The sequence below is a fragment of the Triticum urartu genome, chromosome 7 (assembly GCF_003073215.2).
Source record: "Triticum urartu cultivar G1812 chromosome 7, Tu2.1, whole genome shotgun sequence".
Classification (NCBI taxonomy): Eukaryota; Viridiplantae; Streptophyta; class Magnoliopsida; order Poales; family Poaceae; genus Triticum; species Triticum urartu.
In genome coordinates this window covers 173,884,687-173,897,380 of record NC_053028.1, presented here as the reverse complement: position 1 = coordinate 173,897,380, position 12,694 = coordinate 173,884,687, and positions in this window count along the sequence as shown.

The window sequence follows — 12,694 nt, the reverse complement described above, 5'->3', positions numbered from 1 at the left end:
TTTTAGGATCACGCGGGTATCTTGGAACTGTTCCGATAGTTTTGTGATGAGTACATTGTTCTTGGTGCCTCCTAACATTTAGGGGTTGTGGCAGTGTCCCAGGGAGTTGAGCTCCGAGGTGTTGTCGTCACAATTTTATCGTTGCAGTTCTGGAATACCTAAGTTTAGCTGACATCGAAAATCTCTTCTATGCAGTTGTTGGTGAGATAACCTCGACGCCACCCAGTACTGGGGCGGGAATTTAGGAGTATTGCCATAACTCGTATAACAGATGCTTTTTGAAGGTTGAGGTACACGATTTCCGAAGGTTTCTTGGTTATGTGTTGAAGGATGGATACAACTGGATGTAGGAATTGTTAGTTTGGGTGAGATATTATGCTTCCCCTGTATCCCCAACACCTGATTGCATAACCAGAAAGTTTCAGGAGTTTATAAGTGGGAATTCAAGTAGCTCCTAGAATATCTTTCCAATAGACACATGATACGATATGGGGTCTATCATATGTTTGTTCTGGCTTATCCTGCAAGCCAAATCCTTTGTTTTGTTTTGAGTTGTGGTATTCGAGTTTGCTTCGAAGTCAAATGTTGATTCCATGCTTCTTAATAAGCGGTGTTCTCATATTTCTGTGGGAGTATTAATCCTTCTTGATCATCGAGATGGTCATGCCAATTCTTTTCCAACCGGCGTGTTTCTCTTCAAGTGGATCCGATCATTTCAACATTCGCAAGATCACTTCTCAGCTTTCCAAAACGTTGTTCGTTTCATCCGTCCCTAAGTTGCCTTTGTTTTCCTGCCCTCCCACACTTTTATTCAAAGACTCAGATTTGTTAATCAAGTATCTTTTTATTGTTGGGAAGTCTCTCCATTCTTTTCCGTCAATGTTCTTATCCGGTGATTCTCAGGAAGATTCTAATGGAGCTTCAAGTCTATTATTCTTTGTTTGTTTTTTCTTCTCCGGTGGATTCAAGTCAAGCTTTGTCGATCATATCCTGTCCTCATTTCAAATGTTTTCTCATATCGGTGCACCTCTTAATCATCCATTTCTCGCTATTCAATTGTTCCGGAGTGCTGAAGATATCTCAGGAGATTCGTGTTTTCATTTCTAATCCGTTCAACCTATTTCGAGATTGTTATCTCATTCAAGCCATTTAAATCAACCAGTGCAATCTCTCTTTTAAATCATTCAACAATGTATCTTTTGAGTGGGCCCTAACCCACATGTCTTTTTCCAGGATCTTACCTGACTCTTTTATTTTCCCGGGGTTACCATCAAATTCTTTTCCAAGTTTGACGTAAGAATGAATTATCATCAGTCATATGTCTTTCTCCAAGATCTTTCAATTTTTTTCATCATTGGTTCAACCTTTCTAATTTTTCATTCCGGAGTGCCTCAATAATTCATGATGGTGTTTCTTCGTCGTCATTCTTGAATTTTGAAGGCCGAAGAAGATTTTATCTTAAATCTTGGTCCGTTCTCTTGAAGATGCAAAGTTCTAGCGTTATGCCATCCTCTCATAATTGTTTTCGATTGTGAGAATTCTTTTCACCCATCCGGAGCAATTCAGGAGTCTTTTCAGTTTGATTCTTCGAAGCACTTCATCTCAGAATTGTTCATTCCAGCTTTCAGCTCTCGTTCTCCAAATCTTACCGGTGCATCATTTAAATATCCTCTAATCAGTTCATGATCTCTTCGTTCTCATGTATCTAAATTCTGTCAAGTATCTTCTTTTGTTTTTTCCAATTCTTCTCGGTGAATTGTGCCTTTGCTACTTTCATTTTCAACTCTCATGGTGGTTCGTTCAAGAATTCTCTTCCTTCATTGTCATATCAATTCATTCATTCTTTCCTAATCCTACCGGTGATTCATTGAAGACCTTCCTAAGTTTGCGCTATATCTATCTCAATCCTTTCTACGAGAATAAGTAGTATGCCAAATCCGTTGCTTCTCATCAGTTTAAATTGGTGAAGGATACACATAACATAATTCTTATTCTAGCTTCTTCCAAGTGTTTAATTCTTTTCTACCGGAGTTTGTTTGTGATATCGATTTCTCGGTTCAAGATGCTTCATCTTTTAGTTCCCGGAGTTCCAAGCTCTTTCAGTTATATCATTTCAAAGCTCCATCTAATCATTGCAAGGCTTCAATCTTATTCTTTTCATCCTTCACTTCTTTTTGATCATTCTTTTATTACCGGAGTTCTTCATGGAGGCTTTACATCGTGGTTCGTCAAGGATTCCTTTCATTCTTTCATTGTCCTCAAGATTTCTCTCAAAGTTAAGATCCGCCAAGCTATACTCTCAAATAAACATGGTGTTCAACACATGTCTTGTTTTGAGGAGTTCAAGCATTCTTCATCTTGCATTCCGAAGTGCAATTCTTTCTTTCTTATCTTTTGAGGTGGTGTTATGTCATTGTTGATAATTTCCCTTCGTGTTTCATGATTCACAAGTTCTCAAGAGTGACATATCTAAATCCATCATTTTCTCTTCGCTCAAGACATCTTTTCAATCCATCAATCTCTTCATTGGAGTTATATTGGGTTATATTTCACCTAAAGCTTTCCCTAAGGATTGTAGCTATTTATGGTGCTTATAAATGACCCAAGTTCTTCATTTATCCTCCCGGTGAAATAAGTTTCTCGTCTCCTTGTTGATATCAATCCAATCTATTGTTTTCATTAGTGGCAGAATTTCACCTCATAGTTTTGGAGATGTTCCCCATAAGCCCACTACAAGCTTGTTCTTTTCGTTGTTGGTTTTCCAACAACTCCGTTATAACCTTCTTGGAAGGGTGTTTTCCGAGCTCATTTGTGGCAGAAGTTGTCATTTTCTTCTCAATTCTTTCCTTTCCAATGATTCAACTTCTATTCTTTCGTTCCGGAGGCATAGTGATGTTGCTCTCTTCACCCATCATCCCATTTTTGTCAAAGATCATGTTCTTTCCTTTTGCTTATCCATTCCACCGGAGTGTCGCTCATCTTATCAAGTTTTGCCTCCTTCTCAACCGGAGTGCCGTCTAAAATCTTTCTTGCCCCTTGTGCCATTCTTTCAATAGTTCTCGTGTTGTTGATTTCATCAAGTATCTTCTCATCTTGTCAAGCTCATCTTCTATTCCTTCCATTTACCGTCGGAGTGCTCTCCAAATTATATCAATTGTATTCCTTCTCTATCTTGTTTTAAATGGAGTGTTGTGAATATCATTCCTCTTCTAACCGGAGTCTTGTCCAAGTGCTTTCATTTTTGCCAAGTTCATATTCTATGCCTTCCATTTCCAACCGGGGTGTTGTCGTAATTGATCTTTATTGTTCCTTGTACATCTCGTTTCAACCGGAGTGCTTGCATGTACTTCTTATCCATTGCACCCTTTTTCTTATGTCTTTCAACCTACAAGGTTCTAGTAATGTTCCTTGTTCCTCTTTTCTAACGGAGTGTTTTCAACTTTGTTCATTTTTGTTCTTTTCTTTCTTTCAATTTGTTCAATCTCTCAAGGTTCATGGTTTCACTCGTTTGTCATTCGCTTGCGTATTGCATCTTGCCATGTCATCATGTGCATTGCATCATCATGTTTTCAAAACTTGCATCCGTCCGGGTTCCCCCAGTTCTCTCTGTTGTCCGTTCTGAGCCCAGACACACTTGCACGCGCCCGCGGCACCTCTGAAATATTATTTTATAAGTGGCCGGAAAATGTTCTCTAAATGGGATGAAAGTTGGCGTGTGGTCTTATTATAGTGTAGATAGACTGCCTGTCAAGTTCCGTCGCATTCGGAGCACGTTTGATAGCCCAATCGTTAAACATATAGCGGCATTATAGTCGGCCAATCATCGGACGTTTTCGGTCTCCAAAAACCGTTGCCGGGCTTTCCCTCTCTTTCCTCCCTAGACTGTCTACACAGTCCACTACCTACCGCCAGGACAACCTAACCTCTCCCGTCAGCCCACGGCCCTCCTCGCGCGCGCGTCCAAAAGCTGTCCCGGAACCGATCCGGGCAGTCGTCATCGTTGGATTCGGATCATCCCCAAACATCCCTAAAATATCATCGGCTCTTGTTTAGTCTCCCCTAAGCTATCTATTCTCACCGCCCGATTACGATCGGATGGACCAGATTAGCCCCTAACTAAAACTCACCTACTATATAATCAGTGTAAACCTACCTAACCCTAGACCAACTCCCTCTTTTTCTTCACCCGCCACCGTCCTCATTGGTCTCCCGTTCTTCTCGGGATCCTGCCCAAGCCCCCGATCCAATCCACCAATCTGCCTTCTCGTTTTCCCATCCCACCATTCAGTAGCCTCTCTGCCTCAGATCCATCCCGCAGGCGTCCATCCAACCGGCCGGACACGCCCATGCTTGTCAGATGGCTGTAGCGCCGCCCCATCCCCGTGAGCCCGTTGTGCACCTGCCCAAGGCCCCGAGCAGGAGAGCTCGGCCTAGTCTCCTCGCGCCATTGATCACCCGAAGCCCCTATGTCGTGCTCCTCCTTTGCCTGAGCACCCATGGAGAGGGCCTCCTGAGTCTCCTCACGCCGTGCCGGCGAGCCCGCCCTGCCGGTGATCTCCAGCTGTAGGAACCTCGCCGTGGCCATGGAGCCCCAAGTCCCGCCGCCCGGATCCATCTCTCGAGCGTCGATGACCCCACCACCCCGCCATCCCATGGGGCACCACTGCTGCATGGTTTGCCTCTGCTCCACCTCAAGGCCTCGCTGTCGCTGCCGGTTTTCGCCGGAGTCAAGCCGCCATCCAGGGCCCTTGCTGCCGTGCCCGCTTAGACCGGGCCTGCATCTGCCGCCGCCGGCCAGACTCTGCCCCGTCCTCGCGTCCCCACGGCCAGCTGCGCTAAGTCCCTTGTCCGGCCGTCCCCGCCGCCAAGTCCATCGCCGCCTGAACCTCCCTCCTTTGCCAAGTCCCCTGCTGCGCCCTCTGCTTCGTTGCATCAAGCTAGCGAGGGGAGCGCTCGCGTTGACCGCTTCCTCTCCACGCGCCTAGACCACCTCCCGTTCGCCGCTGACTGCTTCGCCCCGAACTGGTCTCTCCTCCTTGCCGTTGACCTAACCGGGCCACGTGCCTGCTGCCTCGCTAGGCCACAGCCGCTTCCCCGCATCAGCCCAGCAGCGCCAAGGCCGCGCCAGGCCTACGAGGCCTCTCCACCAGCCGGGCCAAGGCCTGATGTGAGCAGCCCCACCAGATCCCCTCTTCCTGTTGGGCCAGCAAGTTTCGGCCCGATGTGTTTTTTTCCTGCTGCGAATTTTTCTATTATTCCAGAGAACGCCAGTTTTCCAGATTAGACCCTTAACTTCATGCATATCATATCTCACAAACCGTGCATCAGAATTAAACAAACCTTATATGAAAGCTCGGATTTAAATAAACTTCATATGTAATTGGGGTAGAAAAATGCCTAGTTTAACATGATGTACTTACTTTGCATGTTTAATAACTCTAAAATTATGTTTAGGGCATGACAATAGCTAATTGCTAAATGCATATGGGGATTTACCGGAATTGTTGTTCATTGTTTCCGGCCTCATTTAAACTTGCCTAGATAGGTAGCTTTGTTGTGCTTCACCCCTCACCATGTTTAATAACATTTAATATTGTTGGGTACATAAATGAGAGTGAACTAAATAATGGAATGTGGTGTTTCGTCAATATGCTTGACTTAATTTGTAGTATTTTTGTGCATATTGCCATGCCATGCCTCATTAAACCGGACATGCATCATCCTTGGTTGTGCATCATGCCATGTTTATGCTTGGTTTTTTACTATGTTGCTTGCTTCTTTCCGGGTTGCTTCTCTCATTAGCTTCGGTTTCATTCCGGAGTTGTGAGGATCCGCTCGACTACGTCCATTTCTCATCTTCATGGACTCATTCTTCTTCCTTGCGGGATCTTAGGCAAGATGACCATACCCTTGAAATCACTTCTATCTTTGCTTGCTAGTTGTTCGCTCTACCGCTATGTCGCGCTACCTACCACTTGTTTATCAAGCCTCCCAAACTACCATGATAGCCTCTAACCTTTTTCAACCATCCTAGCAAACCATTGTTTGGCTAAGTTACCGCTTTTGCTCAGCCCTTCTTATAGCATTGCTAGTTGCAGGTGAAGCTGAAGTTTGTTCCATGTTGGAACATGGACATATTGGGATATCACAATATCTCTTATTTAATTAATGCATCTATATACTTGGTAAAGGGTGGAAGGCTCGGCCTTATTCCTGGTGTTTTGTTCCACTCTTGTCGCCTTAGTTTCCGTCATACCGGTGTTATGTTCGTTGATTTTGCGTTCCTTACGCGGTTGGGTGTTATGGGAACCCCTTGACAGTTCGCTTTGAATAAAACTCCTCCAGCAAGGCCCAACCTTGGTTTTACATTTTCATAACCACCTATTACCCTTCCCTTGGGTCGGCCAACCCAAGGGTCATCTTTATTTTAACCCCCCGGGCCAGTGCTTCTCTAAGTGTTGGTCCAAACCGGGCAGCCTGCGGGGCCACCTCGGGGCAACTTGAGGGCTGGTTTTACTCGTAGCTTGACCTATCCGGTGTTGCCCTAAGAACGAGATATGTGCAGCTCCTATCGGGATTGTCGGCACATCGGGAGGCTTTGCTGGTCCTATTTTACCATTCTCGAAATGTCTTGTAACCGGGATTCCGAGACTGATCGGGTCTTTCCGAGAGAAGGAATATCCTTCATTGATCGTGAGAGCTTGTTATGGGCTAAGTTGGGACACCCCTGTAGGGTCTAAACTTTCAAGAGCCGTGCCCGCGGTTATGTGACAGATGGGAATTTGTTAATATCCGGTTGTAGAGAACTTGCCACTTGTTAATATCCGGTTAAAATGCATCAACCGCGTGTGTAGCCGTGATGGTCTCTTTTCGGCGGAGTCCGGGAAGTGAACACGGTTCTTGTGTTATGTTTGTGCGTAAGTAGTTTCAGGATCACTTCTTGATCACTTCTAGTTTCATGACCGTTCCCTTGCTTCTCTTCTCGCTCTTATTTGCGTATGTTAGACACCATTTTTCTTAGTGCTTGCTACAGCTCCACCTCATTACCTTATCCTACCCATAAGCTTAAATAGTCTTGATTTTGTGGGTGTGAGATTGCTGAGTCCTCGTGACTCACACATACTTCCAAATAGTTGCAGGTGCCGATGATACCAGTGCAGGTGGCGCAACCGAGCTCAAGTGGGAGCTCGATGAAGATCTTAGTCGCTATTTTTGTGTCTTTTCCGGATGATCAGTAGGTGTGCCCAGTTGGGACGATCGGAGATCTAGCATTTGGGATTGTCTTCTTTTATTTTGGTTCCATAGTCGGACCTTGATTGTATTCTGGATGATGTACGTTTAATAGTATCTCTATTGGCAAGCTTAATTGTAACGTCAATACATTCTAACTCAGCAGGTGCAATAACATGCATAACTTCTTCATATAAAGAATGAGGTATTGCACTCACACTAGCACCCATATCACATAAACCATGATAGCAATGATATCCTATTTTAACAGAAATAACAGGCATGCCTACAACAGGTCTATGTTTATCTTTAGTATCGGGTTTAGCAGTTCTAGCAGCTTCATCACAGAAGTAAATAACATGTCCATCAATATTATCGACCAAGAGATCTTTAACCATAGCAATACTAGGTTCAACTTTAATTTTCTTAGAGGGTTTGGGTGTTATAATATTACTTTTGTTGACCATAGTTGAAGCTTTACCATGATCCTTTATTCTAACAGGGAAAGGTGGTTTCTCAATATAAGCGGTAGGAACAATAGGATCAACATTATAGGTGATAGTCTTTTCTTAAACTTTAATAGGTTCAACTACTTTTACTTCAATGGGAGGATGATATTTAAGCCACTTCTCCTTAGGGAGATCAACATGAGTAGCATATGATTTACAGAAAGAAGCTATTATCTCAGAGTCAAGTCCATATTTAGTGCTAAATTCATGAAAAGCATCGGTATCCATAAAAGATTTAACACAATCAAACTTAGGTGTTATACCTGACTCCTTACCTTCGTCGAGTTCCCAATCTTCAGAGTTGCGTTTAATTCGTTCGAATAAATCTCATCTGAATTCAATAGTCTTCATCATAAAAGATCCAGTACAAGAAGTATCAAGCATGGAGCGATTATTGAGAGAAAGCCGAGCATAAAAATTTTGAATAATAATTTCTCTTGAGAGCTCATGATTGGGGCATCAATATAACATTGACTTAAGCCCCCCACCCAAAGCTTGAGCGATGCTTTCTCCTTCGCGAGGCCAAAAATTATATATATAATTACGATGACGATGAACTAGATGCATAGGATAAACCTTCTGATGAAATTCCAATTTCAATCGGTTGTAGTTCCATGATCCAATATCATCACATAGCCTAAACCATGTCAATGCCTTTCCCTTCAAAGATAAAGGCAATAACTTCTTCTTGATAACATCCTCGGGCATACCTGCAAGATTAAATAATCCACAAACTTCATCTACATAGATTAGGTGCAAATCGGTATGCAATGTTCCATCTCCTGTAGAAGGACTAGCTAGTAGTTTCTCTATCATAGCCGAAGGAATTTCAAAGTAAAAATTTTTAGTAGGTTCAATAGGTTGAGGAGCAACTCTTTTCTCTACTGGTTGGGGTGAAGATACCCCAAACAAGCCCCTCAAAGGATTACTTTCCATAGTAACAAGTGACAGTAAATTTCAGCACACTATATACAATTTTCCTTACCAAATTCCACCTACCAAAGGCGCTTCACTCCCCGGCAACGGCACCAGAAAAGAGTCTTGATAACCCACAAGTATAGGGGATCTATCGTATTCGTTTCGATAAGTAAGAGTGTCGAACCCATCGAGGAGCAGAAGGAAATGATAAGCAATTTTCAGTAAGGTATTCTCCGCAAGCACTGAAATTATCGGTAACAGATAGTTTTGTGATAAGGTAATTTGTAACGGGTAGCAAGTAACAAAAGTAAACAAGGTGCAGCAAGGTGGCCCAATCCTTTTTTAGAAAAGGACAATCTTCGACTAACTCTTATATAAAGGAAAGCGCTCCCGAGGACACATGGGAATTATCGTCAAGCTAGTTTTCATCACGCTCATATGATTCGTGTTCAGTACTTTGATAGTTTGATATGTGGGTGGCCCGATGCTTGGGTACTGCCCTTACTTGGACAAGCATCCCACTTATGATTAACCCCTCTTGCAAGCATCCGCAACTACAGAAGAAGTATTAAGGTAAACCTAACCATAGCATGAAACATATGGATCCAAATCAGCCCCTTACGAAGCAACGCATAAACTAGGGTTTAAGCTTCTGTCACTCTAGCAACCCATCATCTACTTATTAATTCCCAATGTCTTACCCTAGGCCCAAACAATGGTGAAGTGTCATGTAGTCGACGTTAACATGACACCACTAGAGGAGAGACAACATACATCTCATCAAAATATTGAACGAATACCAAATTCACATGACTACTTATAGCAAGACTTCTCCCATGTCCTCAGGAACAAACGTAACTACTCACAAATCATATTCATGTTCATAATCAGACGGGTATTAATATTCAGAAAGGATCTGAACATATGATCTTCCACCAAGTATACCAACTAGCATCAACTACAAGGAGTAATCAACACTACTAGCAACCCACAGGTACCAATCTGAGGTTTTGAGACAAAGATTGGATACAAGAGATGAACTAGGGTTTGAGAGGAGATGGTGCCGGTGAAGATGTTGATGGAGATTGACCCCCTCTTGATGAGAGGATCAATGGTGATGACGATGGTGATGATTTCCCCCTCCCGGAGGGATGTTTCCCCGCCAGAACAGCTCCGCCGGAGCCCTAGATTGGTTCCACCAAGGTTCTGCCTTGTGGCGGCGACGCTTTGTCCCGAAAGCTTCCTTCTGATTTTTTCCAGGGCGAAAGACTTCATATAGCAAAGGATGGGCACTAGAGGCCTGCTAGGGGGCCACGAGATAGGGGGCCTGCCCAGGGTGTAGGGCGCGCCCCCACCCTCATGGATGGTGGGTGGCCCCCCTCTGGTGCTTTCTTTGCCCATTATTTTTTATATATTCCAAAAGTGACTTCTGTGGAGTTTCAAGACTTTTGGAGTTGTGCAGAATAGGTCTATAATATTTGCTCCTTTTCTAGCCTAGAATTCCAGCTGCTGGCGTTCTCCCTCTTCGTGCAAACCTTGTAAAATAAGAGACAATAGGCATAAGTATTGTGACATAATGTATAATAACAGCCCATAATGCAATAAATATCGATATAAAAGCATGATGCAAAATGGACGTATCGTCCCCTTAAGCCTAAACTCCTAATTATGTTGTAAGTAGGTTTTAGGGTTTACGCATGAGTCAAAATTCCTGCAATACTTTTTTCTCTAGTGCTCAAGTTTGATTTGCTTTCCGTGTCAACATGAAGAAGGGGCTCTGAAGCTTCCTTAGAAATCATTAGTGGCTCAACGGTCTTCTAAGTATGCAGAGCATGGACTTGTTGCATATTATTCATGTTTAGAAGAAATAGGAGCCCCTAACGATTCAGAGGGACATTGTGGGCCCCCTTTATGCTTGCACACGGAGTATGTCGAACATCGACACTTGAGATATACTCCTATGTATTAACAAAAGTTCAATAAATCCACACCCTTATGTATGACAACATAGACGAGTAGTTGGATCAATAGTTGTAGCCAGAAATTATGGACTAATGGTGAAACTTGTAACCTCTTGACATATCAAAGGTGTGGCTAGCTTTGGCAGGCATGTGTTGAAGAAGAACTAATATTCTTTAACTCATATTGCGAGAGCAGTTATACCTTTTATGTAGAACATAAGGTTCACTATGTTATCATGTCTATACATTCCCCCTCTCACCTGTAAATGAAAAAGTTGGTAACAAGTGCTCTCTTGAAACAATATCCCATTTTAAGCCACTGCACAAAAAGGGGTTACATATTTTATGTCTCTTTATAGAGTTTTTGCCTTATGGTCATCTATTGGATGTTTCACCGCCTCCTGCGTCTTGGAGATGCCGAGAGAGTCTCCGGTTTGTAACATGTCTCTGATCAAGAAATGGTGAGTGTGATCTGAATAAATTTGGAGACTGGTGTCAGGTAGATATTTTCAAGTAAATACATTGAATAAATATATGGCATATTTATCATCTTAATCTATGTATACACTAGGGTATCATCACCTCTTGTTCCACTGGCAATTGGATTGTAAGGTTGGATAGAGAGCAGTGAGATAATCTCCCCCACTACAAAACAACCACTTCTGTGATGATACGTGTTTGTCACAGTAGGTCACGTTTCTTGTCATGCATGTACATCCATGATGATTTTATGATAGAATCAAGATAGTCATAGCTGTGCTGTCGTAGAAGTGTTCCATGACAATACCAAAATTATCATAACAGAAGTGTCCACTTCAATGATGATAAATGGCGCGTCATAGAAATGTTTTCGTCAAGGGTAACCGACACTTGGCATCCACCATAACGGGTCACCGTTAAGCTAGCGAGTTCTGGTTTGGATCCGATAACCCGTTAACGGCCCCAACCAATGGGGATTTTCCACGTGTAAAATTCTCATTCGCCCGAGGATCCACGTGTCGGCTCAGCATTGGGACAGATGTCATCCACTCATTGGACAAGAGGCACCTATGATACGTCGACACATGGCACGACCCAATAGAGGCCCATTTCGGTGAAAAGGCCGGCCCATTTGACTTGGTCAAAAGGTAGCGGGCTGGCCCATGGAAAGCATGTTAATGGCTTGTTGCATATAGCCCATTTACAGCCCACTAACTCATGACCCATTATGGCCTGTCAGAATTAGGCCCAGTAGCATCACCTGGGCCGTCCAATATGATTCCATCCCGTTGTAACTTCCGGCCCATGTATGGCCCATGATGTCTTTCGGCCCATATGAAGCCCTTTGTAACTCTTAGCCCATTAACGACCCGTGGTGTGCTACCTCTTGAGCACTGCATTGGTTTTCCCTTGAAGTGGAAAGGGTGATGCAGCAAAGTAGCGTAAGTATTTCCCTCAGTTTTTGAGAACCAAGGTATCAATCCAGTAGGAGATCACGCTCAAGTCCCACGCACCTACACAAACAAATAAGAACCTCGCAACCAACGCGATAAAGGGGTTGTCAAGCCCTTCACGGTTACTTACGAGAGTGAGATCTGATAGATATGATAAGATGATATTTTTGGTATTTTTATGATAAAGATGCAAAGTAAAATAAAAGGCAAAAGAAATAACTAAGTATTGGAAGATTAATATGATGGAAGATAGACCTGGGGGCCATAGGTTTCACTAGTGGATTCTCTCAAGAGCATACGTATTATGGTGGGTAAACGAATTACTGTTGAGAAATTGATAGAATTGAGCATAGTTATGAGAATATCTAGGTATGATCATGTATATAGGCATCACGTCCGCGACAAGTAGACCGAAACGATTCTGCATCTACTACTATTACTCCACACATCGACCGCTATCCAGCATGCATCTAGAGTATCAAGTTCATAAGAACAGAGTAATGCTTTAAGGAAGATGGCATGATGTAGAGGGATAAACTCATGCAATATGATATAAACCCATATTTTTTCTCCTCGATGGCAACAATACAATACGTGCCTTGTTGCCCCTGCTGTCACTTGGAAAGGACACCGCAAGATTGAA